General features: G+C 39.8%; 1 long non-coding RNA gene across 1 annotated transcript; it reads right to left on the reverse strand.

Moving 5' to 3' along the window:
• Positions 1-2,860: 2,860 nt before the first annotated feature.
• LOC145555294 (uncharacterized) lies at positions 2,861-12,249 on the reverse strand. Its single transcript, XR_014091405.1, has 2 exons — positions 10,065-12,249; positions 2,861-5,660 (listed from the first exon to the last, which is right to left on the reverse strand). It is a non-coding gene; the product is annotated as an uncharacterized LOC145555294 (long non-coding RNA).
• Positions 12,250-25,595: the final 13,346 nt, after the last annotated feature.

The raw sequence follows: 25,595 nt of genomic DNA on the forward strand, positions 1-25,595 counted from the left end.
CCACAGTCTGTTTCAGGGCCTCGGTTCAATTGGAGCTGACAGGCGTTCCATCCAGCCGGCGCAACTCACGAGCGGTCACACGTCACCACAGCCGCGGCCGTTTTCTCCGTCCAGGAAATGCAGAGAAGCCAGTTCCATTCCTAGGAACTCTCCGCAGAGTTAATTATGCTGGGTTTGCAGCCATAATGGCCCCAAAAGGGCGATAGAAATTAGGAGCCGCAGTTAGGCTGAGGTGCAGCGGAAGGATCGGTAAATGATGGCAGCATTATCTCTCCGCCTCCACCTTCCTTCACCTTTTGGCACCGTCTCATAAAGCACATGGGTAAATGCAATCAAAATGAATCAGACACGACTCCTGTTCAGGAAATGAATGGATTGGCTGTTCACGGGGTCTATTAATGTCACCCTGTGACATACAGTACATGCCTGTAGAGAGCCTGTATAGTCTGCATTAAAAAAACAACTTTTGTCACACTAAGGATTTAATGATCTGTTTGTTTCACTTGATCTATTATACATGGTCATTTCGGTTCTTTTATATATATATAAATGCGCATCAGAGTGACATCACCAATCGAGTGAGGGACGGTCACGAGACACAGGGCACGCCTCGTTAGACGCCATTACCAGAACTTAATGGCGTTTGAAAGGAGTTGCATTTTTAGTGTGCATTAGACTGGAGTGCATACAGTTGACTGGTTCATACAGAGTATGGCCAAAATACTGAGCAGTTTCAGATTTTACTGTGATAACAAGGAGAAGCGTTAAAATCTTGGAAACGTGTTTTATTCCATGAATGGCAAAGAGGCACTGGTTTGCAACCAAAAACAGAATAAAAATGGTGGACCGCTTCCTTGTGGTTGGGGGTCAGTTGATGATTGGCCAATTAATGTGCTTTGTGGATCTGGAGACGTACTTCATGTACGTACTTCATTCATTTAGTGTGCAATCCAGTTAAAGTATAAATATATCTGTCTAAAATGTTTGGGACAGACACACTTGCGCTATCTGACCCTCCAAGATGTTCCGTAGGAATGTCGATTTACTTTCTCGTTTGATAAATCCATCATTGTTGGGTTTATATGTAGAAGAAGAAATTAGGAAAAGGGGGGAAAAAAAAGAAAAAAAAAAGTAACGTGCCCAAGGACATTTGACAATTGTAAAAGCTCCATCCATCTTCAAGACAAAGTATTGACCCCTGATGCCAGGGGGAATTGGCAAACACATTCATTTGTGTCAAGCCAAAGCACAATGAATGAGAGAAGTGTGTTCTTTCTATTTGCCGGAGGTAGTAGTTAGACAAACTATTTTTAGATCAAACATTTCAGTCTGTCGAATTGCATGCGGTTGTTAAACTGCGCAGAGCTACATGGGTTGTTTGTCGGTTTATTATTTCCAAGAAATGTTCGCAGATGTCCGGTTAGCTTTCTGGCACTTGGGGAGGAAAAAATAAACTTGGATCTGAGAATATAAATTTATGTGACAAGTTGCTTAATTATGAAAGTTAGATGATAAATATAGATTTTTTTTTTTTTGGCACTTTCCGTTCACTCATACAGAATTACGAAGCTTGATAGACTAACTGTGTGCTCTCCAGGACTTTATGAGATCATGACCTTGTGCATTTACTTGATTAGTACTGCATTTTTTAAGGACTTTACGCATTATAATTGTCCTTTGATGAAATGAATCAATTTGCATAATCAACACCTTCCACTCTCGAAACGTACAACAGCCTACGGCAGACTAATGCAGTCGTTGCCACGTAAAGACACACTTTTATTTTATTTATTTATTTATTTTTTCATGCTGCAACAGATCAGGCATAGTGACCTCATGCTGGCAAAGTGGTAATTTCATTGAGCACAAGTGTTTTCTTTCCTGCCTTTTCCTAGAAATTTCACAGCATGTCGTGACATCAGTCATGTCAAAATCAATGTGAAGCATACTACAAGTGACGGCACTTATTCCGGCTACTGTGCTCTTCCAGGGCTACAAAAAACAAAAAAAACAAGAAAAACCTTTGAAACAGCCAAGGCTGCTCGGAAATATTGTAGATTTTTTTTTTCTTTGACTATCTTTTGGCAGAAATATTTTCATTCACTTCTGCCAAAAGTGGCTACTGCAAAGATTTTTACTGACTTATATTTTTGGGTATAAACACACATCTTTGTTTGTTCTTGCGTGATGTAATTGCATGCATCACCTTGAAGACAAATTTGTACCTTCTCAGCTTTCATGTTGGGTTAATACACTGATCTATAAATTCAGTGTTATGACAGTCTGCTGCACACATTGGGTTTCTTTATGCTATTTGTTCACTAATGTGCATTTAGAAACCTGTATTTAGCTGTAATATTAAGGCTGTTGCCAATGGTGACACGTGGGTGGGTTTTATTTAGAAATATTAGCATGGACGTGCCAAAAAAACATGTTCAGCGACCATTTCTGATTTTTTTTTTGTTGTTTTTTTTGTTTGGTAAAAATATTCACAGTTGAAATAAACTGGATTAGTGCTTTACTAGGAAGTGGTGTTGAGCTTCTGTGTGTCTCTCGTACAAAAGGTTCTACAACGCAGGTTGAGTTTGTGTTTTTATCCCCTCCTTTTCGCAGAAGCTGAGCTGAGAGCTAAAGTGAGGCAATCTAAACTATCAAGATCCCACAGAGGAAAAACTAAGTATTCCAGCACCACCACTTTAAAGCAAATATCACCCCTGGCACTGGGGAATCATGTACAGCAGCACTTTGCTTTTATCAGTGAAATATAACACCCACCTCTCATAAGGAGGCGGAAGATTGGACTTTTTGAAAAGTATTTTCACACACACACACACTCGTCACTGGAGGTCCAAAACAAAAATATAGATGTAAATATTTAATGTTTTTCAACCTGTGTGCTAAAGTAAACATCACCGAGGGTAGAAACTTGTAATTCCCCTAACCTCTAATAAAAAAAAAAAAATTTTCTCCACAAATTTCTCAAATTTAGATCCACATTTTTTCCCTTTAATTTTATAAAAAACCAACATACATAGCAAGATGGGGAAACTGCTTTAAGACCACTTTAAAAGTAGCTTCTATGTTAATAAACTTTGAAATACAAATTACACAAATCAAAAAGTGATGCATTTATAGAACTGATTTAGACTTTCATTATAGCTGAAGTGGAGTGACGCATTTATGCAAGTTGTCTGTTTACTGTTGCGAGCCTTGGCAAAAGCCCTGAGCCTCCGGTCCTTCTCTTTTGCTTTTCCCTCGGTTAGGTTAGTGTTTAACATCTGTATGCACTAGTACTCACTAGGTGCCCAAACACTAAGCGTTGCAGCTCTGCGGTTTCAGCAGCTGAATTGAAATGTCCATTTTCATTTTAAGCTGTCAGTGGTCAAGGAAAAAAAAAAATCCTGACAAAAAAAAAGAAAAAAAAACCACACACTGGTCTCCTAAAGTCTGTGTTGTTTGCACTCTCAGCAAATGTCACTTTTCATCATCTCAGACAAGCATCCTCTCCTTCTTGTTGCCGCGATTTCCCTTTGCTTTCATAATCTTTGACTTGTATTTCATTTTTTTTAATGCAACATTCCTCCCCTCCTCTCCCGGTTTTACTTGGTTTTACTGACAAGATGCCATGTCGGAATCAGAGGGCATCATTACAGAAAAAAAAGAAAAGAAAAAACACCCTGAAGTAAATAAAATGGGAATAAAAACACTCCATTTGCACTTGGGTATGTCAATTTTTTGAACCGGAGCTGCAAAATTTATTCATGCACTTCCACTCACCCTTTGAAATAACTTCCTCAGGACTACTTAGCAGCAAGCTGAGGTTTTTCCAATCTATTCATGCTCTTCCAGCCCTGGCAAAACTAGGTTTCAAGAGGATAATTGGCACTGAATAACAGTAGAAGAGAAACTGCTGCTCTGCTCTTTTGCCTCTGTTGTTTTGCTGTCTTTGTAATGCCAACAAAAAGAATCAATTGCATAATTATGTGTGACTTTGTGGATTGGCTTTTTTCTTTAACATCTTTTGCCAATTTCGTTTTTGAGTCTACCGATCGGACTTACCCTTTCTCTTTGTTTTTGGGATAAAGTCGGCCCTTAAATTTAGGCATTATTTCTTCGTGATTATCTGTGGTTGACGGTACCAGACATAGTATTACACAAACTGCTGATCAACTGGGTTGCCCAATGAGGAGCGGTTGTGTGAATGATGTCACAGGAAAGTTAAAGTCCAAGTTCAGTCCAGATGGTTAGAGTTCAATACATCCGACCGTGACTCGCATGTGACCTGTAAGATTTGCAGCATATTTCTGTGGTTAATTTTGCTTACAATAAAACACAATTACAGCTTGTGAATAGCTAAAATTAAAAGAAAAAAGGTCTTGCTGTTTAAGGGGTTGACGTTTACTGACAGCTTTAATAAATTATCACAGCAGACAGAAAATAACAAAACAACAAAGCTTGTGCATAAACAAAGAAGTCTTGCTTTAACATAAATTGGCCATTTTTGCCTTTTATGTTTTTCCATCCGTTGAATTTACTCGCAGTGGGTAAAGAATCCAGACATTTCACTCAAGTCAGCATAGTGGTACTTAATGATATATATATATATATATATATTTTTTTTTTTTTCAGAAAAGTTTAGTGTTTGGTGGTAAAGAAGAATTGAATTGTATCAAGGACACACTGTGCTGAACGAAGTGTTAGAAATCCAGAAATGCACTGCAGCTAGTAAACATCATGAACACAATGGGAGAAATCTGAAGAGGGCAGCAGCAGTCGGCTGAAATGTCCCTTTACTCAAACACTTCCCTGAAATCTATCTGAGGCAAAGCCGCAGAGTTCCCAGAGTTATGCACCGTGTAGGTCCAATGAGGTAACTGAGAACTGAAAGCTTGGCCCAAGGGCATCTCAGCAGGCGCCGTGTTGACAGAAGGCAGTGTTGCTTGCTGTACTTGACAATCCTAACCAATGGAAATTCTTTGAAACTGTAGATGGGGACCAGCGCCTCACAAGGAATAAGGAGCTGTAGAAAAAGAAGGATGGATAGTTGGACATTCTTGACTATTAACTTTTAAAAACCTTTCCTTGACACAGTTAATTCCAATTACTAAAATGCTATCATAGCTTGGTATATTTGCTGACTAAAACAAGGAACCAGATTTAAAATTAAGCATTCATTAAAAATTTTTGTACACTCTTCAGGTTGTTTTTTTTTTCTTTGTTTTTGCCAAACTGGAGCAGAGATGGAACCTACCTTGCCACCTCATTTATTCACAAATCAGAAACGACAGCGGATGAACCAGCAGTGCACTGCATGTTGAATAAATTTACAGGATTATCCACAAATGGATGATGAATTTTTTTTATTGTTTTTTTTTTTTTACCTTGAACTGGTACGGCATTGTCTCACAAACGTAGGAGTACGCATTGTGGCTAATTTCCTGTAAAACCTGACTCTTGTAATAAAAAATATCAGAAAGAATAAAAACAAACACCATACCATGGACCTACTGATAGGATCCTGCTTATTGTGTTTATTCAGCATGATAATGATGCAGTCTAACTGCCGTCTTATCCGTTGTGTACATCTTCTTGTTCTTATCTACTTATCTCCACAGGCCAAAGCTCTGTGCATACAACGGCGTCTTCAGCAACAATAGAACCTGAAACAAAGGGAGAAAATTTGTGAATATGCATCACTGTGCAAATGTATTCGCACCACCAGAATCATTTTGCATGTTCAATTTATTGTATTAAAATTGATCTGATAGACTAACACAAACTAAGTCAGTATTTGCAGATTCCCCTATTTGGGGGATTTTCTATCAAACTAAATTTCAAATTACATGTGGGGAAACCTGGCTGTTCACCATTTTTTCTTCTTTTTCTTAGAATATACTTAAATATTTTTAAGACAATGCACCTGGGGAAGTTAGAACGCCATCGTGCAGAAATAATCGGTACACTTTTTGGCTTTGGATTGGTGTTTCCTAAGCCACCAACCCAGGAACGCCTGGTCTGTCGAGTTCTGCTCTTGGAGACTGCACCTAGTAACTAAATGTTACTGGGAAGAAATAGCTACACTTGGACCAAACTGATCTCTGCCACTTTTTCTCCACATCAGGACACTTGCTGCTCCGAATGACATGCCGCAGCCTTCGCAACTCGAAGCAGGCTGTCAGGTACTGCGAACTCTTCATTAGGCGCAGCCCCTTCTCCGCCGTACCCCGGCACCATGTAATAGAATTTATAGAGTGGTAGTTGAATTAGGCGTTCTCCTCGAATAGGTCCCGGCTGAACGAGTGGGGGGAGAGAGAGGTGCACCGGGACGATCCAAAGCCATCAACTGGGTCCTGTAAATTGATTTCAGGCGGTTTAAATTAGCAGACGGTGAGACGAGGTGCTGATATTTGGTTTGGAATCTTAAGTTGGGAAACTCATCTAGAGTGTCATATCCAATTTGCAAATGGCCAGGTAAATGGAGTGGAATTATTCCTGACAGGTACCAGCCGGGGTGACATTGCATACTATTGTGTGTGTCATTTTCATGTCAGCTGAGACTGGGCCGGGGCCAACGAACAGAACCTGCTTTTTTTTTTTTTTTTTTCCTTACCTGGATTCTGTAGATTTTATCCAAGACTTTTCAGTTTCAGCTTTTTAAACTACATTGGGGGAAATCTAAATTGGTCAACTCAGATATATGATTTTATTAAAAGCAGTAGCTGATCTAGAAAAAAAAAAGGGAAACAAGCTCACATCATTTGAATACGGAAGAGGATTAGGACCACTGGAAAAAAAAATTAAAGAGTTCTGACTTTAATCTCAGAATTCTGAGAAAAAAAATCTGAATTCTGAGAAAAAAGTCAGAATTCTGACATTTTTTCTCAGAAGTCAGAATTCTAAGATTAAAGTCAGAACTGTTTTTATTTTTTTTTCCAGTGGCCCTAATTGTCTTCTGTATTTAAACTAATGCGGTTTGGTTGAGGTACATTTCCGGGCCTCGAACCGAGTGGTGAGATGAGAATATTAGGCGGTAGCTCTGTATCAATTTAAAGTTAACAAGACTTTTCTTGTGTATGCCGGGAATCTCCCGGGACAGTGCCGTGCCCATGCTCCAAGATTTATCTCTATGTATTTTCAAAAACGTGAAAATCAAATGGGTATTTATGGTTGGGCTCTTTTCAGTCTGCGAGCAGCTGAAACATCTGCAGCATATTTTTGGGCGAATAAGACTTTAAATTTGTCATCCACATGAGCTCAACCAGCATAAAAATAAGATCTGTTCTTCCCAAGGTTTTTAATTCGTGAATCTCATCAGTATGGAAGAAACTGGGAAATTTTTTTAATTTAAGGCAAAATTATCAAGGAGTTAGCTAAAATCATCACCAACCAGTAAATCTTCTAAAAGGGAACATTATAATGACAATATATAAAAGAAAAGGCTCACATCACAAAATGTACTGTGCAAGAAATGGGAAACTACTGAAAATTGTACTTTTTAAAATTCTTTGTCTTGAAAATTGATGTTCTCAAACATCCAGACATGAACAAGTTTGAAATGATTTGGAAAGAAAGTTTAGAAGGACTGTTTCCCACATTGGTTTTTCAATGGATGAGGAAAATGATTCATGAAGAAAAGTTGCTTTAAGTCCTAAAGCTGTTTTTTTTAATTTTTTTTTATTAATTGCTGGCATCAATTTGAAATAATTTGTGGGGTATTAAACCAATAGTCGGTGCTCATCTTCTAGCTTGGTTATTGTGCAGTAATCTGATCACACTCGTCTCTGTCTCCGGTGGAAGAAATGTATTATATTTCACGTTCAAACTTTTTATTTGAAGCTGTACATCAACCTTTAAAGAAAAGCAAGGACAAGGTCTGTCGGCTTTGTTATTAAAATACAGCATGCTTCTTTCTCAGAAAAGCAACTCCGCACATCTTTCACTTGCAACGCATATAAATGCGTACCGGGCTCGGCTACCAGGTCTGGAAGAATTAGCTTCATTTGCATTATTCATCGGCCCAGCAGCCAGACACATCTATCAAGGCTTGGGTGACTTGCTGTTGGAGAATTTATTAATATTACCTGTTAAGATACACGCGGGGTATTTATTGAAGCAATTTGCTCCTTGAGCATTTCACAGAGTGGCTGCAACTGCATATGTATTTGAAAGACACCTGGGACCTGGGACTGCAAATAGCAGACTGATGGGGTGATAATTGGTTGATTTCTGAACAGCTGAAGTTCGCTTGGGGTTGGACAAAAGAGCTTAGTCCATTAAATGGAAGCTAACTGGGCTCATACAAGAGGTGGAGAATAAACAGGTCTACTCTGCGGGGCACTTTGCCAGTGGATTGGCAGGTTTGCTGTATGAAATGGAGGAAACTTGGCTTATCAATACGCCGCTGTCAGTTTTCCGATGGGCCCATCCATTGATGCTGTCATCGCCTCAATTGAGCGCACACTGTTTATGCTGTGAAGGTTGGTGTAAAACAAACTCGGGTCAGTCAAGAAAAAAAGCCCAAGCAAACATCTCGCGACACTAGAAGCTTTGTCTTAGTTGCATCGCTTAGAGGAAAAAATTGCCAGTTAATGCAGCTTAAATTACTCTATGGCTGCACAGGAAACTGAAGATGGTCCCAAGTATTTAAGGATCTTAGATGTGTTTTTTCACACTCTGTGAGACGCTGTCGACATGGAGGCTTGTTTCTTTTTATGCTGCAAACAGCAGAATGCAGCCTTAGCCAAGTTTCAAGGCACAGCTCACACGAATAAAGACGAAGAGGGTGGCACTGCGTAGAGCACAGAAGCCGCTAAACAATACTGCTCCAAATCAAAGAGTGCTACAGAAGTTTACAATGGGTAGTTAAATGTGCCCTGCAGACTCGCTCCAGTAAAACAATCCTGGCTCACAGTAAGTGTGAGATAGAATTGGGCGACTGTGGTGAAGTTGCAGCAGCATTTATCTGAGTCTACTGAGTGAGGTGGCTTTGAATGTGAAATGGAATAAAGAAAGGAGCGGTTCTAAAGCACGGTGGTATTTTCTTCTTTAATGGATTTTTGAATGAAAGGCCTAAAAATTGCCCGTGAAACCGGAAAAAATATTGCACTATGCAAATAAGTTGCATATTTCAACACACAGGAGATGTTGAACTAGTATAGATTGATTAATTCTTTCTCAGTTGCCTTTTGTTTCTTTACAGAATATTGCATTTTGTCAACTGTCTTGAGGTCCACTAGCATTGATGGTCCATTAACTCATTAATGTACACGGAACAATCTAGAATTACATTTCCATGGGAATAGGACGCAAAAAGAAACCGTCCCAACGTTGCCAGATCAGCAGATTCTTATTGGTTCAGTGCATGTTTCTTTTTCGAGACAACAAATAAACAATCTCAACAGCATGTGATTTTTTTGCTGTTTTAATCATCACTTTATTTGCTCATTAGGGTAAATTTGAAAAAAAAAAAAAAATAAATCCATGATTTCAGTCTCTTCCCAGGCAGAAAAGTTGCATTTTTCATAGCAACCTGAAAACATGGCATTAAAAGTAATGGATTTGTTGGAAATGTCTTTGCATAAGCCGTTTTTTTTTGTTGTTGTTGCAATGTTAAACTTTTAAGTTACAAAGCAAGTTTGCCGCTACTTCCAAGGACTCAGAAAATCAAACTCATATTTGTGCATCAGGAATTTTAATCACTCGTTTTTTTAACAAGCCTGAACATCTGTTGTGTGATTTTTTTTTTTTTTTGTCTTTTTTTTTTTTTGCTTAGAGGCACATTGTACCACAAATTCATATTCCACCCAAAGACAGACTGCAGGAAGAGTCTCCATATTAGCTGAAAGAACAATAGTGTAAAAGAGGAAGGTGGGATGCTAATGAGTTCTGGATCACCAGGCACATAAACAATACCCTTAACAGATGGGCACCAACAAGTACCAGCTGCAGGGGCAGTGGAGTGAGGAAGAGTCTTGTCGCCGGATAGGACTAAATAAAACCCACTTCTGTAGGGTTCGGTGTTGCGGTAGGGACGGCGGCTGTGACACCCGTCGAGGAAAGCTAACCTGTGGCCGCTGACGCAGGGCGGCAGGTGGAACCACGGCGATGGCAGACACCGCCGTGCCCTCTCTCGAGGATGGCGGCCCCACTTTGATGCGATGCATGATTCATCACCGGCTGACTTGACCAAGGACAGCCAAGGAGATCTGTGCACACAAAAAATAAAACTTTCCAATGGATCATTTTGAAAGGGATTTATATATGAATACTAAAACTGAAGGGTTTATGGGGGATTTCACTGAGAGATAATAAGATATGGCCCTATCAGCATCATCGACACCGGCAAAGACTTTTCGAGATTTACGACGGCTTTAAAAACTTTCTTGAACCTACGTTTTCAAACACCATACCGTCTATCGCCTAACAACATTTGGAGAGTGACAAAGCAAAAGCAATAAACTGTCTTCAGAGTTTTGCATTAATTTTGCAAAAGCTGTACCTCTAAATGTTCCTCTATATGTCACCACAAGTGCATCAGAAATGCATTCATACCCACAAGTTACAACACCAAAGTGCATGAAGTCTTGTGATAATTTTGAAACTGTACAAAACAAAGTAGATCATTACTGTCAGGTGAAAGTACACATGTAAAAAAGTGTGGTCATTTTTATGCAGCTCCTGCAAATCGAAGCGTCAAAGAATTGCCTCGGTTGTACTTGTATTTTATTTAAAACTTCAATTAGCTGCCAAAAGTCCAAACGATTCTTTTAGAGCTTCCAGAAGTTAGAAAAGAAAATGTTGCTGATAGTTTTGTTAGGCACTGATCAATCTTTTGGTTCTTAAGGCAAAATATGTCTTAATATATGCAACATCTTCTCTTGTACATCTCTTGTCACTGCGTCAACAGATGGAGTCCTTGCTTTATATTCACAATTCTGTCCAGTTACCTCAAGCTCTCTGTGTCCTTCAGAAAAAGGTGAGTGCACGACATTCGGACCTGTGACGCAAATGCATCTTATAGCTTTACATCATTATCCGTACCCAATGTCTGCCTGATTATGGATGGGGGGAGGAGGAAAACGCTTTGGGCTGATATGTGCTACTTAGGTGTAACATAAACAGCCCGCAGCATAAACAGAAGGGAAGTGCGAGGTGTACAGATTGCAAAGGTTCCTTTGATTAGACAGATTATTTTCAATCAGCAATCATTAAAAGTAATACCCACTCGTTTTCCAAATGCATGGCAGAAAGTCTGTGGAGCCAAAAACAAATAGCATCGGCTTGTTGTGACATGTGATGCCCACACCTGCGAGATGAAGGGCTCGGACAAAGACAAAAGAACACCACGAACAACTTAAGATTGTCTGTCTGTATTTGGAAGTTTTTGTGTGCCTCTGTGATGTTTGGCTTTGTATCTGTGTGTCTCGCAGGCAGTTCAGGCTGTTGTCTTTATGATCGGAAATCTTTCACCACCTGGGCTGGAAATCCAGCAAAAGTGAAAAAGGCAGAAAGTTTTATGCAAGTGACAATCACTGCATCATTTGCCTGGAGCAATAAAAACTAGAATGAAGCTGTGAATTTGTCCTTCAAACCGCAATAAATGTGTGCTTTGCTAGAATTTGTGGTAGTTTTGAAGAAAGACTGCGTGTCAGGGAAAGTTCTGCAAAGCTCAGAGGGGGGAAAAAAGGTGGCAACTTTAATCAACTTTAATCAAGCACCTGGGAGCTATGGAAACACAACTTTCGCCACCCACTGGATCAAATGAAAAAATAAAAATAATGTTCTTAGAATGCGTTCACAGCCTTAATGCCAAACTAAACTTGGTCAGAAGAAACGGAGCGGTTTACAATAAATGATGCCAGTTGGTACTGAATGTGTCAATGTCTACAGTGCTCTGCTACAATATTTCATGCAATCACCATGGCCAGTTTCTACTGTCTGCCTCCACCCTGACATCATCCACTAAATGCAGGGACACAAACTGTCTAAGCTCAGGAGTAAAATGGCTGTAATTTGTATAATCAAACAAGTGTGTAATATTTAGATTTTGGTTCAAGAGTTGTGACCAGGAACTCTAACGGCGAGTGTAATTGTCGTCATTGTTGTTGTAATAGATGATGCGGCATCAGACTGCCAACTCATTTAGGAAATTTCACAAGAATCATGAAAATGTGGAAGTTTTGAGAAACGGCAACGCCCATCTGTTTATAGCCATTTCCACATCTGTAAAAAACTGTAGGCGGGGCCAAAAATCTCATCTGAAAGTGATCGAGCAAAAAAGATAACAAACATGGGTTTTTTTTTTTAACCCATAGGCCTATCCTAACTTGTCTGAAATGAAGAATATCAAGTCCCCTTTTACATCACTGAGGATTTTTGGCCTGCTGTTTCCTTTTTAGCAAATAACTCTCTTCTGAGTCAGATTTAAGTTCAGACTTTGACAAAATCACTCTGAATGACTCAAAAAGAATAATGGTGGTAGAGTTAGACTTCCTGGTGTGCTCCTGATTATAAGTACAAGGTGACATACTAAGGCTGTTATACATTGTCCTTGTGCTTGTTGCTTCGACTCTGAACAGCTTAGGTTCTTGGATCTCACTTATTGGCTGGTACACCCAAAAAAAATTGAAAGCAGAATTTTAGGTACAGTTTGTTGTGTCACTGTTTCACTTGGCTTTGCTTTAATGATGTTTATCAAAGGTATAAAAACCATCTCTCTTATTTTTTAATACATTTCTCTTCATATAAATATAAAATGATACATAAGGGGGGCATTAGCTGAGCTTTTGCTGCCAACATGTCCATTTTGGTTTTCACATTGATTTACAGTCCATGTGTATAAGTTGAAGTTGGTTTGAGAGCAATAGAAAGATCAACACACTATTACACTGATGGTCATAACTTTAAACAAAAGCAAATGGTTGGAGCAGAATGACGGATCATCCACCAGTCAAGTGTGAATGTTCCTTTTCAGGCATCATCAAAGCCATCGAGCTTGTGACACTTTGACAGTGAGCTTTCTTTAATTATCAAGCCTCAGTCGTCTACCGAGACATCAGAGCGGCCCTTTGGATCACTTCAGCTATCCATCATCAGCTGTCACAATGCACACGCCGAGGTCATATAACTTTACGCTTTTATATATTGGAAGGACGGCATTTATGTGAGGGACAGATATTTTTGCCGGCGTGAAACTGATGGACGGCCCCTCAACCCAATGAGATCCGCTTCTCACGTCATTCGATGGGTAATCAGCAGCAGCGGCACGTAAAAGATCACGCCAGGGTAATACAATTGTGAAATGTAGCTTAAAGAAATGCCACTTCCTGTTTATTTCTCAATTAAAAGTGACATTTGGAATGACACACCTATTTACAATTTGATCTGTGTGGGCTTCGCGACACGTCCAACGAGGTAGAAGTTCCCCAGTGACAATAAGAGCTACCTTACCCCCGTGTTTCCTCAATTTCCAGGTTTTGGGAAAGCTGCCAAAACGCAGCATCCACAAATCTGACAGATAAGATCATACAGGACTCTCTCTCTCTCTCTTTGCTCCCGCCATCAACATTGCCTCTCCATCACCTTTACCCATCGACTCATTTTACATCCTACCACACTATCCTCACATCTAGTTAAGTCATGAAGGGTGCATATCAACTCAATTTGGTATCTGCTGTTCTGGTAATTAGGCATAATTTAATTTTACCCTCAGCATCTTCCCTGCCTCCCAACCCACCTTCCTCTCTCCATTCTCTCTCGCTTTGCCGAAAGACTCTGAGGAAATCAAGCAGCTATCTCCAATGGAATATGTAATTTCTCTGAATATTTATTCCCCAGATTTTCTCAAACCTCAAGCGAACATGATTTTATTATTTTTTTTCTTTGTCCATATTTTTGGAAGAAGAAAGCATAGACAAGAAAAATCCACATGCTGTGAAGAACTGGCTCTAAACTTGTTGGCAACAACTGACCTAGTGGTCAACATGCAGCGCAGTTTAACAACAACACAAGAACGTCAAAGCAAGAAAGCAAAGAAAATCAATTTCTTTTTAAGGAGATGACCTTCCATCTGCTTTGGATGAAAGGGGAAGAAAAAGACAGTCCTATAAAATATTAAACAGTGAAAGAATGTAAGAGGATTTAGTTCATGCAGAGTTGCCTGAAACTAAGTTAAAAACTGAGTTATTCATGCATCTATTCAGTTAGTGTAATTAGAGTACTTTCAGACCGCAAAGTAATAAAATGGCTTTAGACGTTTTTTGGTAAATATTTTATTTAGCTCTCATCTTTTTTTTTTCAGCTGCATTTCATCTTATTCCATTACCATTGTAAAACAATTGTTTAGTGGTTCTAGTTTTCAAATCTTCTCTCTTGCTGGTAAGTATTGTGTACTCTTCCTGTTTGCTATTACGACAGCGCCTTGCCTTTGCCTTTGCCTACAATCTTCTCCAAGGTTAGAACATACAGATGATATATTTTTGAATATCTAATTTGTTGTAGATTTGATAACTTAGATGGTCATTGAAGACTTGGTTCCGTGCCTAGTGAAGCATTTTTGTGTTGTTCTGGCCATGCATTTTGAATTAATATCAATGATTTGTCATTTCATTTGCAGAGTTGGTCAGATGAAAACACGTTGCTGTATAACTGGCCCAAGAGCATCATGTGCTAGTGGGTATTGAACAGACTTTGTGCTTGGACGTCCTGTGAGCCAGCCCTGTTTTTTAAACCCAGATTGAAATACAAATCTAACATGCCTTTTCAGATCGGTTCAAAATGGCTAAGTAGTCACTTTCATTGTGAAGCAGTCAATGGAAACACTTAACTCAAATTGGAAAATAATTGATGCCACAAAAAAAAGGGAAATTCATTGACTGTTCTTCTCACCTCTACCTCCACTGTGGGATCTTTCGTGACGATGGTATCAGAGACGGGCTTTCAGATGTAACAAATGCTTTCTTTCACGCAAGCACAGCCTGAAGCCAATTTCCAGCATGACTTCCGTGCTCCGGCAGCCATTGTGCGCCGCTTTGCTTCTGCCACATTGCTGACATTTTTGAATATGTGAGTCAAAGAGCCTGCAGTCAACTCTCACAGTTAGAAGTCATGGAAGTAATGTCAGGCCCGAATCGGGCAAAAATGTACTAGTCAATCGACTCTCAGCTGGCGAAGATGCAGTAACCGGCACGCCACGAGGTCCCCTGACTGACTTTGAAGCGTCAGATGTGTCTGGAAATGGTGTAAAAGCTCCAGACTTGCCACATGGCATTAGTCACATTAAGAGCAAAGGAGGACGGTAATGGTGTTTCTAAAGCTAGCCATAAAATTGTTTGACATTTCTAAAAGAAAAAAATACAAAATATGACCACAGTATTTTAGTTTCTTTACTCTTGGCTATAGAAAAAATAAACTTGCTGAATGCGTGGACTCAAGTTTTAAGCAGTTGGATCTGATTTGTCAGATCCAGTTGTCTGTGTGGTTGTCAGAGAGGGTTACCAGAAATTGCATGCAACATAAACAAAACATCTCAGCCAGCAATCAAATTTCTTAACGCATTCCTCTTGCTAATTGCTCAATATTTGAAAGAATGGCCAACAATGACTGAATGAGTTTGTTTGCTTCCTCTGTTGTCATTGCCAAACTACAACCCTGTATAGCCAGAATACAATTTTAAAACAGGAAAGAAAATTCATATAAATCGTCCACAACTCTGCCTATTAGCTCATTTCTGCTGGAGAAATGGGAGTTAATAGGAGAAATCCCAGAGTACTGAAGGAAGATGAGAATCAGGTGGAATTTCATAGGAAGAATGGAATATAAAATTCTGGAAACATTGGTATTACTCAGTGAAAGATATAGACAAATATATTAACATACATTTTTTTGTATGTTTTGGGCTTAAGTGGATGATTAAAAATATGCTGTAAAATCAAACTTGTGAAACGGTAGTCAGGTTTATAAGCGTGTGTAAACTTAGTGGACGTGTACTCATCTAAAGACAAGAAAATTGAATTCACAAAATCTTCACCCACTAAAGATATATTACGAGGAATGAGACTTCATTGCCCTTTTCTACAGATGCATTCCAAATAATATAATCGGAGATGTCCTTTATTTCTTCTCCAAATAAACATTTATATTAATTACATTGCCACTGGGCCCAACTCCAGAAGTGCAGTCTAAAGCAAAACATGAGCGACCGTAGTCAGAAAATGGACGATAAATGACAACGAAGGTCACAGGGAAGCTGCGCTGTGTGAATGTGGCAGAGAAAGTCATGAGGATGTGCCATATGCAAAATGCCAGCAAGCGAGTGGTGAGGTGTGGTGCAGAAGTGACAGATGGGTTTAAGGCAAGGGTGGAATTACATCAGAAATCAGCTCTGAGCTCCATCCTGTTTGTAACGGGGCTAGGCGAGCCGACATGAAGTCAGGCATGAGTCCCCTGGGACAATGATGTTGTACAGGCAACATCCTGTGATCTACAGATTGCATGAGGTACGTGGAGGAGATGGAGGGGGGAGGTGGAGGCATTTTCTGAACACAAAATGAATAGACCTTGGAAGAGGAAAACAGAAGACATGTGACAAAAAAGTATGAAGACGGGTGGAACAGTACAGTACAGATGCTGAAAGTGGATGAGTTCAAGTACCTGCAGGCTACATAAAAATGTGAGGAGGAGTGAATGGAGATGAATCGGTGGGTGATTTGTGAGAATGTAAAGATCGGTTTGAGTTGGGACAGATTTAAAAAGAAAAGGTTAGAGAAGGAACAGTGGATGTGTTGAATACAGAGTGTTGTACACTAAAGGAGGAGGAAGTAAAACAAAGGGAGGGGGGGGGAATGATAAACTTAAAGTCAAAATGAAAATCAACATCTCATCGAGTCAGATGCATGGCTAACACAGAGGCAGACATCCATGTTTACCGAAATGATTTAGGACTCCCAGCTAACCTAACATTGTTTTAAACTGTGGAAGAAAAACTTCATAAACCTTGTACGAGAGTGAGGAACACTGCTACCCGCAGTGTACCAAAATGACTTTTGTTCTTATTGTGACTAAAATTGAGCTTTTCGTGCAAAACCGTGTGTGTGTGTGTGTAGTCAGGAAACTAACTCCCCAAATCACCCTGAATTCACCTACCCTCTGGTGAAATACGCAGGAGGGAGAGTCCCGCTGTGAGGATTTAAATTCAGTTGAAAATCTGTGGTGAGGCTTGAAAATTGACTTTTATAGATGTTCTCTATAGATATTCAACATATGATTTTATCTGCCGCCCTTTACAGAGGGAAGTCTGTGTGTGTGCACACACTATGGGGAGGCCTTCTAAGAGTATAGACCACTTTAGGCCTTGTTTCTTCAAAGACTTGGGCACGTCATCATTAGCATAAGGAAGCACATGCAAACCTGGGCTTCAGGTTGTGCATTGAAACTCTAAAAAAAATGTCTCTTGGAACATCAGCAGACACACAATTCTCAAAGTGCAGCTTGTCAAGGGAATAGAAGGACCCGGTGTACAAAAAACAATTTTTTGTGAAATTACTGAAAAAATAAATAAAAAAATCTGTTGTTCATGATTGGGATCTACTGATGGGTTCCATGATTTTAATCTCTCTGAACTTCACAGTACTGTTGGCAGATTTATACAGACATTTTTTTATCTCTTCTCCCAGCTTTGATGTTGATGGGAGTTAATTAGTGTGACACATTGAGAAAAGAAAAGTTTTTTTCTAAGTGAGAATCTGCTGAATGTCTGCCTTTTTCTTGACCATAAATACTTTTTTTAATTTCTTCTATTTCTTTTAGTGGCCATAGTGTTTGATGGTCACATGTATAAACTGCTTTTGCAGTATTTGCTAAGATCTGTAGTCTTTTTTTTGTTGTTGAGTATATAAAACTATATTTAGCTCCTCCGCTTTCATGACACAAAGAACAAAATTGAATGGAGCCAGAAATACTTTCTCACTTTGGTCTCTTGGGAGAAATGAGCAAAATTAAAACGACAAGAGATATTTGTCAAAGCAAAACCTCCTTAAAGCTATAACAAAGTAACGCAAATGAAAGTATACATAGACACTGAATATTTTCACAGTTTGTCACTATAAAAGCAGATCTGATTTTTGTGTGTGTGTGAGTGATTACCAAAAAGTAGTGCGTACACTGCAAGCTTCTCCACAACTTTACCTCTGTCCCGTTTAGAGCTTCCCCTGCTGTTTGTGATGAATGTTCTCTGGCAAACCCTCTAAGGTCTTCAGAGAACAGCTGGATTCACACCGATATTAAATTCCACACACACTTATTAGATGACTTTAGAAGACAATTGGCTTCCCTGGATTGCATCTAGGGGAATCAAAGTGAATGGCGCTAATGAAAAAACGCATACCACGTTTTTATAATTGTTTTTGTGGAAGAAAAAATGAAAAAAAACAAAAAAAAACGCACTATTGAATTTCAAAGTTCTTGAATACTTTGGTGTGCGTACATATGTCAAGAAAAGCAGAGGAGATATAAATGTAGGACTGAAATTTTGTGTTGGTTAATACTACAGGAATTGGTACACTTTATGTTGGTGTTTACTTGTATAGCTATATAGTTCATGTAGCTCTACTGTATGTTTTTTTATTTCACCATGGTAACATTTACCGGCCTTCCACACGACTAATCTCTCCCATCAGTGTATCAACACTAATCCAGTTACCAGTACTCATTATCCCCCCGTCTGCCGATACACGTTGATTGAAATATGATAGTCATCTGAGATTGAATTAGCAATGAGGTCACAGTGGTAACCTTGCAACAAATTAGTACCAGGGAGCCTTAAATATCACACGCATGGCTTAGAACTAAGCCCTGTTTGCTGTGCATGTTTGTTGCTTGGAAATGAGAAAAAACACTCCTTATGTTTGTCTTTTTTTTTTTTTCCCCAGCGCCGCTTTATTGATCTGGAGCTGATTCAAATATATAAAGATGTGCTCACAAGTAAGTAATTGCTAATGGGTGCTGTGTGTCTTGTGAACGCCGCGTCCTTGTTAATTGTTGGTTGTGAGCAAGTGTATTGCCCTTGCCGTATGTCCCTGTTCTTTCATCTAATTATTTTCTTCAGTGTACGTCCTTGGCTACAAACATGTCTCGCACGAATCACGGTCTTTGTACGACGCGCGGCCTTCAGACTGTTCAAATACAAGTTTGTTTAATCATGTTTTAGCACATTTATTTAGCTACTTTCGCCTTTCTAATCAAGAAATCCATACGGTGCAGAGTGGCGATAAGTAGGCGACTTAAACTGAGGAATGCTCTACTTTGTCATCCACACTCTACCCTATTTTTTTTTCCTTCGTATGGTGTTATGTCACTAGAATGAGTTGTCTTATCATGGAGTTGAGACACTTTTGAATGCGACTCTCGAACACGGTGAACTCCCGTTAGCGGACGCTGAAAAAAAAAAAAGGAATTAGCAGTAGCTCGCTTGCACATTTGGCAATAGACAAAGACAGAGTATTTTTATGAGGATGGAAAACATCGATGTCTACAAACCCAGACAGACAAAGACCATTTGTCAATCAAACAACAGTTTGCCTGACAAACAATGCATCATAAAATTCAAGGAGGCATTTAAAGACTTGTTTTCTGTGACTGAATACCAGCACTTTCAAAAGGAACTGATTATAAATCAAAAAGTGACACTGCCGTCTGCGTCGTTCATTCATCCTAGCTGTCAGAGGCGTTGGCAGTGGTGACGTGAGACATTTCTACCATTTGTTGATGCTTTCTGTTTTTATAGTTTTGTCTTTTGGAATTTATTCCCCTCTGTCGCTGTAAAGCGGAGCGACTCGACTGCTTTCATAAAATCAGCAAATTTGTTCTCGTTTTGTGTGTGTGTGTGTGCGTGTGCGCGCCACCGTGCAATGTTACACCAAGCGCAGTAAAACAGAAGAGTCTGGCGGTGCCTTGGCAGTACAACAACAAAAGGCAAATTAAAGCTAATTAACATCTGTTTCTGCCTCTTCAACGTGATTTAGGCAGTCAGGTTCCCTTCAGATCAACCAGATTTGCAGGCACCCAAAGGAGTCAGGAAGGAAGCTGTCGTAAATGCATCACACACGCGCACACCAAAACGTGCTCAAAGCAACGCTTTTCACGCCTGTGTGTACTCGAGCAGAGAGAAAGAGAGAGTGCGCAGACATTGTACAACAAAGATACTCCTGAAAGTAGATTCAGGTTTAACTGAATACCAAAATTTGGAGGGATTAATCCTCTCGTCCTGTTTTAGCGAGTGTTCTGCTTTCACACTAGTGCATGTTCTCTCTGCCTATGGTGAAATGTAATCTCATACATTTGTGAACACTTGGTGATTGTGATGAATTTGTGCCACAGTTTTAATTTAAACATGAGGCGACTTGGTGGTCGGGAATTGAATTTTAGGAAGATAACCTTGAGATGTAAAGCCTTCGTGTTTGTTTTCAAGGATTTTTGCTCACGACCTTGCAGATTATTACTTGTTTTGCTTTTGGGTTGCTTTTTATTGGTCACCACCTATCGGAGAAGAAAGCAGTGGCCTTGAATGTCCCCTGATTTAATACAGGCTGTCAGAGTGTCAGTTGATATAGGCTTGAATAGTAATTGTGACCCGTTCCAAGTGTGCAAAGTATTTAAAGTCACCGGCCCACTAGCTGAAATGTACTATCCAAATAAACTTTATTTGTCTTGCTAGTGCAATGTTAGATTCCCTTTTTACTTTCACAATTATTTGTGACATAGATTCAGTTATCTCTCTCTCTGTGTGGTGATTTCCTAACTTCATGGGGACATATTTCAATGTGAGGGAATACAGAAGTCTTCATAGCAGTCAGAAAACGACAACATTTATTTAAATACATTACACGTGTTCGCATTTGAAGCTGCCTCAGGGAGATATTTTTGTTCGCCTGAGTCACGGTACTTACGTGCGTATGCTCAGCCTCTTAAGCCCTGCGATTTGTCTTTAGTGATGCAGGACCAGGCCTCCACGTGGAGTGACTCACCTCTGAATAACATCGAGGCCTCTTACGGAAGCGTACATCACGGCACAAAAAGCCACAGTTTCGGGTTTTGGCAGGTGGGCGGCAGACAGAGGAATGAGAGCGATGTCACACTTGTCATGCCAAAATGCACATGTTAATCTAGAAGTGCAACCTCACACTTATCGCACACGCGCTCGCGCACGCAAAACAGCCTCAGCGACTCCACCGGCTTATCGGCGAAGGCAGACAATAGCAGCCCACGTGTAGCGCGATCTATCTTTTTTTTTTTTAGACCAGGGACTGCATTACGAGGGCTCAGATCGTGAACTAGATGGGCCTCTCAAGGGGGGAAGAAGAAGTGCAGCTTGCCAGAAGCGTGGAAGCGGGGCAAAGCTGCACAGCCAAGCAGCGGAAATGAAAGGCGGCTCGGGCCTCTTGGATCTCTTTCCATTCTTCGCCCTATCTCTCATTTCACCCTTCTCCATTTCTCTGCCATGGAGGGAGGATCACACTTGACTGAAGAGGCGACGTCGGGTGTGTGCGGCAGGAGGGTGGATGGACTGATAGACGCTAGATTCCCGATAAACGCTGAAAAGGCAAGGAGGCATATAAAGGAAGCCCAGTGTTTGTTGTCGTCGTCAATGGTTTCCTTTCTAATTAAAGGGTTTGCCGTTGGTGGGGGATGAATTTCACACAGGCTGTCAACCTAATACTCATTGGACGACATCAGAGGCCTTGAACAATGGACATGAAGATAACTTCAGCTACAGCACACATAAGCAGCCAGGATGTAGACTGTAGTACAAATACAATGCGTCATTTGGCAACCTAAAATTTTACTGATTGATTGGATTCTCATGATAAATGCAGCTTCTCACTGTAGGACATATACCGCAAACCTACCAAGACATGGCCGTCCACTGAAACTGACCTGCCCAGGAAGGTGTTGATTAAAGAAACAGGTTTGAGATCCACGTGTCAGGTGGGAGGATCTGTCACCAGGACAATTATTTCTCTTAACAGATCCTGGCATTTATGAAAGACTTGCAAGATGAAAGCTTTTGCAAAAAAAAAGTCTTCAAAATTGATGAAGAAATCTCATTAAACTCAGCTTGTGACATGACAAACTTGTGATGAAGTTCAAAGCCAATGATTTCTTTTTCCTAGGCATTGTACGTGAAAATATACAATAGAGATGAACAAATGCAGCACCTCAACCGTAACTATGAGATAAAAAAAAAAAAACACACACACACCCTGGGTGAGTGAAAAATAAAATTAGACGAGTGACTCTGCCAGCTCCAATAATAGGAGCTGAAATATATACGCATTGAATTGTTGCAATCGTTCATTTGTCATAACCTCAACCGTTTCGTTCGGCTCCGGTTCAACGCGCTTATCCTTTAATGTGAAGTGACAGTGACGCTCTGCGTCTAACTGCGCCGTGTTTCGCTTGGCATCCGGATCCCCAACGCTTCCCGACTGCGATTTAAAAACAAAACGAATAAACTCATGGTGCATTTTGCTGTTTGTTGGAGCACATTACGAAATAAGAGTTCATATGAAATTATATCCCAATTTTATTTATTTTTTTTTTTTATGGTAACCTACTTCCAAATGCTGAGTAATGTGGCAGAGCGTCATCAACGAGGCTTAAAAGACATGCATAAGCAATAACTGCGTCTGAATAATTGAAGGGTGCCCGACGGATGAAACATTATTATCCTACTTACAATGCAAGCTGACTTGGTATTATTTTCAGAAATACATTGGGTAAGTGCGGGGTGGGGAAAACTGAACAGAATCGATCTGCGCAGCTCTTTGTGGTAAGGTAGAGTACGAGATGAAAAATCGACTCGCTGGCTGAGAGAAGTTTGAGAAAAGCAGAGGGTAAAGTTATCCCAGACTCTAGAGTGTCTTACTTACACATGGAAAAGCATTTATCCTCTCACTCAGTCTTGAGTAAATACAAGAGGGCAATTTAAATGTCATTTAGCATCATTTTCAAAGACCTTTCCAACCTATCTTGAACCTATGTGTAAAAACGGGTTCAACAATGAGGAAGAAACGAGGCAGCAATAGCTCCAGTTTAAAAATGTTAATAGTCAGACTCTTCAAACACTGAAAGCAGAACATTTAATACACTATGTAGAAAACTGACTCATATGTTGCTTTTATTAACTTTGTACTGGTGAACTATTTGGCCAGTTTGAAACACAAAACTCTATTGGCTCCATTTATGGGTTTTTTTTTTTTTTTTTTCCCCGTAGACATAATTATTCTAAAAAGGACCCTTAAGAGCTTAAGTACTTTGGTTATTTAGGGAGTTTCACCTTTAATCTGACAGGTTCCTCAGGCCTACCTGGAGTTCCATGTATCACGCCTCTTGAGAGGTCATTGGCTTCATTAGTTGGAGGTTAAATACCCTGTAATGTCTTGTTACCCTAACAACTTAGTCTCTTGAGTTAGAAGAGGAAGGTGTTCGGACAAAAAAAGAAAAAATCTATTTTCGTGCATTTGGAGCATTTTTTTTTTTTGTCACTGGGAGACTTTCTAAACAGCCAAATGTGTTTCGCTTGTAAAGAAAAGTATAATAGGCTTGATTATAGCAGCTAACAGACAGCGTGTGGCTTAAGGTGAGGGAAAGGTACGCTTCCGCACTCAAACCAGCTGGAAAATCTCCAGTCACTCTTGCAGTTTCTTTGGCTTCTAAATAAAGGGACATTTTAGCAGTAAAAACAGTGCGACTGGAAATTACCGTTGCCTTCAGATGAAATTGCCTAGTTTGGTGACGAACAAACTCGGGTGTCCCCTGAGGTAAATTATTAAAAGTTGCAACAAAACCAGTGGGACTTCCACGGTGAAGCCAGTTTTAGATTAGCACGGTTACTAGCAGAGAAACCAACACCTGTCCCAAAATTTTAACGTTGAATAACTACTGAAATTTGAACCCTCCCACATGGGTGATCCGAATCCCTTTTGCAGTTATTTGAGGCAACGATTGAGCTAGCTCGCAGCAGAGTTGAGGAGAGTGTTTGGCAAAGGCAAACTGAGGTTTTGAAATGAGTGAAATAATGGTCGGCATGCTAATGATGGCGTCACGTTCAAGGAAGATTTTACTGATTCTGAAGGCGTCTTTTTTTCAAAATAATCACAAACTGGTTCAAAAAAGGCAGTTGTGGGAAAATAAATTGTGCCTGTGATCTATCCTTCTACACATATATCAGATTAAAATATGTTTTATTTTATTTACCATAATCATGGCGACATTTAAGCATACGTTTTCAAAGCTCTAGTATGTTTTGACATCTTTGACCAGTCCGTGACTGAAGTCATATTTGAAATCTTAACATATGGAATGTGTATTTAAGGATCCTCGATTGCTGCTCGACTCTGCAATTGTAATATTTAAGGTTTTGGCATAAAGAAAATTGACCAAATAAATTGGTGCATTTCTTTGTAGCCAGCGTTTTCTTTTTTCCATTCATGTCAGCTTGCACCAGTTTCTAATCTCTTAACTCAGAATCTGTCTTCAAAATAGAAAAAGGGAATTAAGCAATTTACAGAAACTGGACTTTGGAATGAGGTCGTAGACCGCTCCGTCTTCTCTCCCGCAACACATATTTGATGGTGTAATCAGATTTGAAATTAACTGTTGAAATGGACTTATTGTATATCCTGATAGCTGTGTGTGTGTGTGTGTGTGTGTGTGCGTGGGGGTGTGTGTGTGCGTGTGTGTGTGTGTGTAGTGGTATGTGTTATCTCTAAGTGGCTCATCTGTGTTTTGTAGAAAGTTCCAATTTAGCTCTCCTGCACTGTAGGCTGCCCTTTTCACCTTCCCGTGTTACAGTTTCTGCTGCCAAGTTTAGAAAATGAGAAGGAGGCACACCTTAACTAGCCTTGTTGCAAAGGAGATATTCACACCTCCATCTTCCCGGCCCCATTTAGGTAGGATTTGTCAAAGTGTTACGCTGGTATCAGCTGAAGTTTTGAGTGATATTTACATATCAAAGTGAATGTTTTGAAGATTATACTGCATGTATGTAAAGATGCTGAAAAGCCACTCAGGAAATGTGCGTGAGTTTTGGTGTTTCACCTCACAAACTCTCACATTTTTTGTTCATTCCTATTCAGATAAATCCTTCATATTGCACAGTCATTCCACCTTGGGGGGGAAAAAAAAGAACAAAAAATTAATTACAAGCTCCCAAAATACGTGAGTTCTTGCTCAAGATGGGTGTATAGAAATTACTGACTGCAACTGTATTTTATCTTTTTTTTTTCCCGGTTATCACTTGCTGGGCTGTAGTCAAGGGAGTTGAAGTTCAATCATTGTTCTAGCAATACAACAAATTTGGCATTCGGCGTTAAATACTAAGATATAAAAGCAGTCAAATAATCTACCATGTTTATGTCTTTGATCTGATTTTACATCCTTTTTTTTCAGTGTGTGAATAACTAATCTTAGCGGTGGGTCTCATACAGATATTTGTGATGGTGTTTTGTGAAAAAAAAAAAAAAAAACTGTACCAAGTGACAAACTTGTGTGTGATTCATGCTTAATTGAGAAGTCGGTGCAGAAAAACATGTTTTCAT

This window comes from Poecilia reticulata, chromosome 2 (genome assembly GCF_904066995.2).
Source record: "Poecilia reticulata chromosome 2, P_reticulata-male-v2, whole genome shotgun sequence".
Lineage (NCBI taxonomy): Eukaryota > Metazoa > Chordata > Actinopteri > Cyprinodontiformes > Poeciliidae > Poecilia > Poecilia reticulata.